This window comes from Erithacus rubecula, assembly GCF_903797595.1.
Source record: "Erithacus rubecula genome assembly, chromosome: 2".
NCBI classification, from domain to species: domain Eukaryota; kingdom Metazoa; phylum Chordata; class Aves; order Passeriformes; family Muscicapidae; genus Erithacus; species Erithacus rubecula.
The window spans coordinates 86,775,265-86,781,467 of record NC_136685.1 but is presented as its reverse complement, the minus strand read 5'-3'; the positions used below and the strand labels follow the sequence as shown (position 1 = coordinate 86,781,467).

Sequence of the window (6,203 nt, the reverse complement as noted above, 5' to 3'; positions counted from 1 at the left end):
TCAGTATTAAGAATGAGAATAGAACATGAACAAATCAGCTGAAAAACCCATTATTTGTGGACTATAGACAGGTATGCTATTCTGTTATGGGAACGGGCAACAACTGAGGCCTCTTGGATCTCTCCAAATCCAAGTGCCTGTTGCAGATGCAGAGTGACTGACTATGCACTTATTTTCAGTAAATATCTACCAAACCCTCAAGCATTTCTCAGACATGTCTTTGCCCCTGTGGTCATTTTTACCTTCTTCCAACCCTCAAAGGTCAGCCAGTCCCTTCCTCCTGTCCATCTTCATTTTCATCACTTTTCCCACAAAGAACAGACACAATAAATTAAATGGGCACATCAGGAAACTTTTGCTTTAGAAGTAGAGATGCTGAGAACAAATTAAGGCACGTGGCTTTACCAAGTTTTGGCACACCCAGAGGAAATGTAAGGGGCAGTTTTGATTTCCTCTGCCTCCTGCCCTCTCCCTGCCCAGGACATGCTCTTTTCATTCTTCTGGAGTGGGAGGTGTGGCTCTGGTGGGGAGCAGCTTCCTGGCCACTGCTCAGCCAAACAGATAGCTATTGCTCCCTGCCCAGCCCACCCCTGTCCCTACACTGCCGGGGTGCTCACCACAATGGCCAGACAGCCCCACATGGCACAGAGCTCACTGCCATGTCCCCATGGCTTCCTGGTGTCCCACTGAACCATGGCTTGGCTCACAAGGTGCTGCTGAACAGCCACGCGAGCAGTGGCCTTGGCAAATGGTTTTGTGCCAGGACAGTTACCTTGGGACAGCAGCCCTGGGACTGTCACCTTGGGACCAAGAACATCTCCAAGGCCACCAGATGACAAAACAAGCTGCAAAAACACACTCAGGAAAAAAGCTGCATTTTGAAGAGAAAGGGTTTTTACTCTACACTAGAGCTTCTATTCTCCCATAAAGCATAGACCCACAAGATGATCAACAGCTATGCTTTAGTAAGAATCCTAGCAAATCTATAAATTTTCCAGTCATTTCTGCAGGGACAAAAATCATACTTCATTTTCTGATACAATATTATTACTAAGTTTGCTTTCTTTTTTCTTAACTTGGAATAAAAAGAGCAATGTTCTTTCTGAAAAGTGCTAATTAAGTCTGGGTATGTGATCTAGGAAATACAGAGCTGTGTAACCTGATGGAAACAATCATTTTCAATTGTCAAGACACTTCTGCTTCTTTTCACCCCAGTTCCAAGTACATCTGGTTTCCACCTGCTCTATATAAGATTGGTTCCTCCCTTTTTCAAATGTATCATGCTCTCTGGTTTTGGCCATGATTCTCCAGTGGCATTTAACTCAAAAAAGTCAGCTCCACCTGGAATATGGATACAGCAAGATGGGAAAGAGATGGACATAACAGAAAATTTATTCAATTCATGAAGAGACATTGCAAACTTCAAAAGGGGCAGTTTAGTTGGCACACGAATATACCAAGTCTCTGTGGTTAAAATGTAAACTGTTTCAATTTTAAGAAGTGGATTTATATTTTGACTGTTACCCTCTAAAAATTTGTTTTGGTTAGTGTCTTTGAACTTTCATATCCTCTGCACAAGTTTTGTGATCTGTCTGACAGCATACATCCGACGTGATAGGAGACTTTCCAGGACAAAGTAAGTTTTCTGTCTCCATGACTATTTCCCATAGGGTCTTCCATTTCCCACCAGTAGTAACATTTATTAAAGATGAATGTGTTTTTCAGATCAGGTAGGTAAAGATATCCATTTCATTTTAATTAGACCTCATAAAACCTAAAATTATATAAATTTTAAATTCAGAACTGAATTCAAAACTGCAGCTAGGACATGAGAATTTTTCCTTAGATGTAAGGAAAATATTATTTACCATTAGGATCACTGGACACTGGGACAGAAGTTGAGAGAGGCTGTGGCCTGCATCCTGACTGATACATAAAACTCAGTGGGAGATAAAGTGAAGAGCATCCTAAACTTTATGTAGGAGGAGAGAATTACAGACTTCCAGAAGTCCCTCTCTACCTACACATTTCTGTGATGTGATTTTCAGCATTTTGCTCTATTAAGCAAAAATGTAACTACTGGACAGACTGTAATATGGGGATATAAAAGTTAAGAATTTTGCTTGGTCCTTTTCTTCCATCTGTAGCAGAAAGATCTGCCCAGAGTCTGCAAAAGCCCCAGGAGGACAGGCACAACACTTTAAAATATCAATCTGTAATCAATGTACTTAGCAATAAGACATTCAGCATTGTAAGGTTCAAGAAATAAGACAGACACCTATCACATTCAGGACAACTCCTTAGCCCTGTCCTAGAAATGAAGTTTTAATATCAGGTTCTTTCAGGGGAAACAGGATGCAATTGCAATGCTAAAGAGGAAGCAGCTGTCTTCTGAGTATCACCTGGTGATGTGGAAGTCCCTGGAATGAATCTTTTTACGCTTCATATTGATATGATTGGGCTGATTAGGGAAATCAATGTTTTCCCGTTGCATCTGTGCTGATGCAACCACTGAAGTGGGCAAATTCCTGTTTTCAAAATATAGCTTAATCCCTTATTCTCTGAAATACAGGACAGTCCGAGAAAAACAGTCCATATAACAGAGGTGTGTGATGCAGCTTTAGTGTTATGAATATGGATAAAGTGCTTCTTCATCTTTGTGCAGATTGCACTCCAGGTGCTTTTGGAAATCTTGGCTTTGATGATGACACACTGAGGAATTTTTTTAAAGGACACTTCCTCATTTTATTTTTACTGGTCAGAGCATGATCTATGCACACTGATCAGAGTCTGGCTTGAATAAAAATAATTTTCAAGGCTGTCCATGCAGGCCCAACACCAGACAAACTGGAATGAATTTAATTTCCCACAACCTGATGCATTTATGAAGACAGAAGTGGCTGCAGCTGGAGTGCAGCTCTGGCTGAGGAAGAGGCTGATACCAGCACCCAGCCACCCCCCAGTCCTCACATTAGCCACACAGAGGGGGTACCAGGACCCAGCCATAACAAGGCCAGGCAGGATGTCTGAAAAGAAAACTGAACCCAGATACTTCAACTTTTAATTCAGAATTAATACGTTTCTATTTCCTCAGACTCTCCACTCTTTGTGCACATTTGGCACATTTGGAACATGTGGTACTGCCATGGAGTGAATAAGACAGTGCTTTTTCCTGGAAGACAAAAATACCTCATGTTCCAATCAGTAAAAACCATATTGTAATGGTGTTGGATAAAAGGGTAGTGCAGTTACCTGGCAGGCTGAACAAAGACAATTTCCAATATTAGAGTGATAAACATGCCAAATTTCAAGTTTCCACTACCTTTTGCAGAGGTGCTAGAACAATTAAAAAATCTTTATACCTCATACATAATGATAAAAGCAAAATATCACCTTTTTTAAGCTATAAGCTATTCAACCTTCCCTAATTTAAATATGGAGAGAAATATTGCACTTTATCTAGAAGCAGGCATGCAGCTGTGCAGGTAAAGCTTGGAGAAAAATTTAAATTATTTAAAGTAATTGAATGACAGCAACAATCCATTGCATATTAAGCAAATGACACAGACAGAACAGCTCAGAATGCTACAAATGTTTTAAAAGATCCACATCATGGGCATCTTCACATTAGTATTTTACTTGTAGTCAGGACCGTTTTTGAGAGAAGGGTTGCTCCCAGTCATTGTACTTTAGTTCACAGCCTAGAATAGTCTTGGCACATATTAAGTGGGTTTCTTGAGCTTCTTTTTGAAGATGTGCTGTAGGACAGCATGTAATTTATTATAGCCAGGATTTGTCTTTCAGTCAATGGCAGCAGGCTGGAGTTAAAGTGAAATTAAGGAGCTTGGAACATGGCTAGCTTGGATGTCAAGTGCTTGGCATCTGTTACTTCACTCTACACATCTACTTCTATTAGTTCTTACTTCTTGATGGTCAGAAATAGAAAAGACTGCTAATGAGAAATAAATACACAATTATTGTGAATAAAGCCACACACAGCACGATGGTATTATTTTAAATGCTTGGCATTATTAACAAAACCCAAATAACTGAGTTCCCATTGTAACAATGACCCAAGTGGATGCACAAGAATGATGAGTTTTCAATGAAGGAGGCAGGAAGAAGATATGCCTGATTTGGTCATCCTTGGATGACCTGTTGTGAGTACTCTGCTTCTGAAGTCATCACTTACAGAAAAGAGTTTACTATGTAGTTAGGCTGCTTCAAAGCATAAGAAATCTCTCAGCAAGAGTAAGAACCACAAATTACTCTTCATGCTCATAATTTGAAAGCAAGAGCAGATGGAAAGGGTTGTCCAGAGACTTTTGAATATAGCCTTCAGGATGCTCCCATCAGCATTTTCTGCCTGGCGTTCCACAACTGCTGATGCTGGATATGGGGAACTACTCGATCACAGCACAATACATCTGACTGACACCAGAAACAGGTAAACAACCACCTTTCCCTGGAAGCAACAAGAGTGAAAGTTTATGCATGACCCAGCCTTATGCTTTTATTCAGGCTGCACAAGGACATGGAATTTCTTTTCTGTGTAGTCCACTATTGCAAAGCTAACTCATCAAAAGTTATTGAACAAATTTGAAATAGCAAGTAAATTTACACAGGATCAGCAATTTGCACTGTTTGGGTGTGGTATCTTTGTTCCAGTGCTATAAGTAATGGATTTATTACACCGTGACTCTTTGGAGAATTCAGACTATTCAGAAAAATGTGCTCTCCACTAAACCAGCGGAAATCTCCGATTCACATCTGCTGTAGCAAGTGCTTATGTATTTTATGGCATTACCACTTTTCCTGCTGCCACCCGTGTGCCTCCGCTGTTGTCTCCATTTTCTGCCAAAAGCAGGCAATGGTGGCACAGATAGCAGAGGAGGAGGTGCTGCACCTCAGCCTCCTCCTCCCTGAGGATGCATCCCCCTGGGAGGCTTGGTGTGGTGGCAAAGCCTCTCGTGAGAAAGCTGAGGAGAGGCTGGGGGCAGCCAGGCACACACAAGGAGGAATTGCAGATGTACCACACTGCCACAGCTGTAGGGGGGCACAGCCAGCCAGCCAGAGGGAGGCTGAAAAACAGATATATTCTAAAAAACCACAGGCTTTCTATGGACAATTCCCTCATGAAGACACAATGAAGAATGCTGAGTAAATCACTGCAAATTGTTGGTTCATTCAGATTTATGCCATCTCTGAAGCAGAAGACAGGAGGGAATATGGGACTTTCTCCTTACATCAGATTTCAGGGTAGAGGAAGAGGAACTTGCTGACAAGATTTTATGTTTATTTGGTGAGAAGTAAATTGAAAGCACACTTTAAAAACCTAGGAAAAACAGCAAAAATGAAAGTAAGACAAAGTCAATCCAGCAGTTGCAACAGTATTTTTAGTCTGGAAAAATAGGTCCTGATACACTCCAAGACTTTCATTGTTGCCATGGCTTGTCTATAAGAATACACACAAAAGAAAGACCCAACACTCTAAATAACGGACCACCACCTAATATGTGAGAGTATTTGTTCCCTCATTCTGAGATTTGCTCAGAATTAGCTGAGTCCTCTAATTCAGCATCATCTGGAAGGATACCATTCCTCTACCTGGTCCAGTCAAAGGCTGTCTCTGCTCAGCTGTGTGAGCATCTCTTCAGTCTGAACATGCATTTTTTTGGGTTTCTGTGCGATTTTTGGGTCATAAGGACTCTTCTGGTCAGTTAACAACTGCTGTTAGAAAAAGAACAGCTTCATTTCCTTTCTTATGGCCATCTCACATCCATAATTAATTGTAGGAGGAACTATAGGTTAATGACTCCATAAAAGCCATTCCATAGTATGGCAGCAAGGCAAAATTTATGAAAGACTGCTGAAATGTGGTGGAATACATTCAAAGAAGTACTTTCATTTACTAGGGAATGCAAGTGCCATTTTAAATGAAGAGAAAATGTTTAACTGCATGTTTATTATTAATTAGAATGGACCTAATGATTAACTTCTATAAAGTTATTAAATTGCTCAGAGGCAAGTAGTATTACTTACAAATTCTCAAATGCACTTTTCTGTTGCCCTTCTTGCTGTGACTGAAACTAAATATTTACATCACATTTGGGGCCTCTTCTTGGCCCAGTCTGTTATTTCTGTCATTGTTATGGTTCTCCTTTGGGGTGGGTCAGCTGGTGCTGCAGAAGATAGCTGGTAAA

At 40.7% G+C, this 6,203-nt stretch overlaps 1 long non-coding RNA gene across 1 annotated transcript; it reads right to left on the bottom strand.

Moving 5' to 3' along the window:
• Positions 1 to 3,039: 3,039 nt before the first annotated feature.
• LOC306798433 lies at positions 3,040 to 5,638 on the bottom strand. The gene is made up of 3 exons (XR_013773350.1): positions 5,608 to 5,638; positions 3,253 to 3,336; positions 3,040 to 3,172 (listed from the first exon to the last, which is right to left on the bottom strand). It is a non-coding gene; the product is annotated as an uncharacterized lncRNA (long non-coding RNA).
• Positions 5,639 to 6,203: the final 565 nt, after the last annotated feature.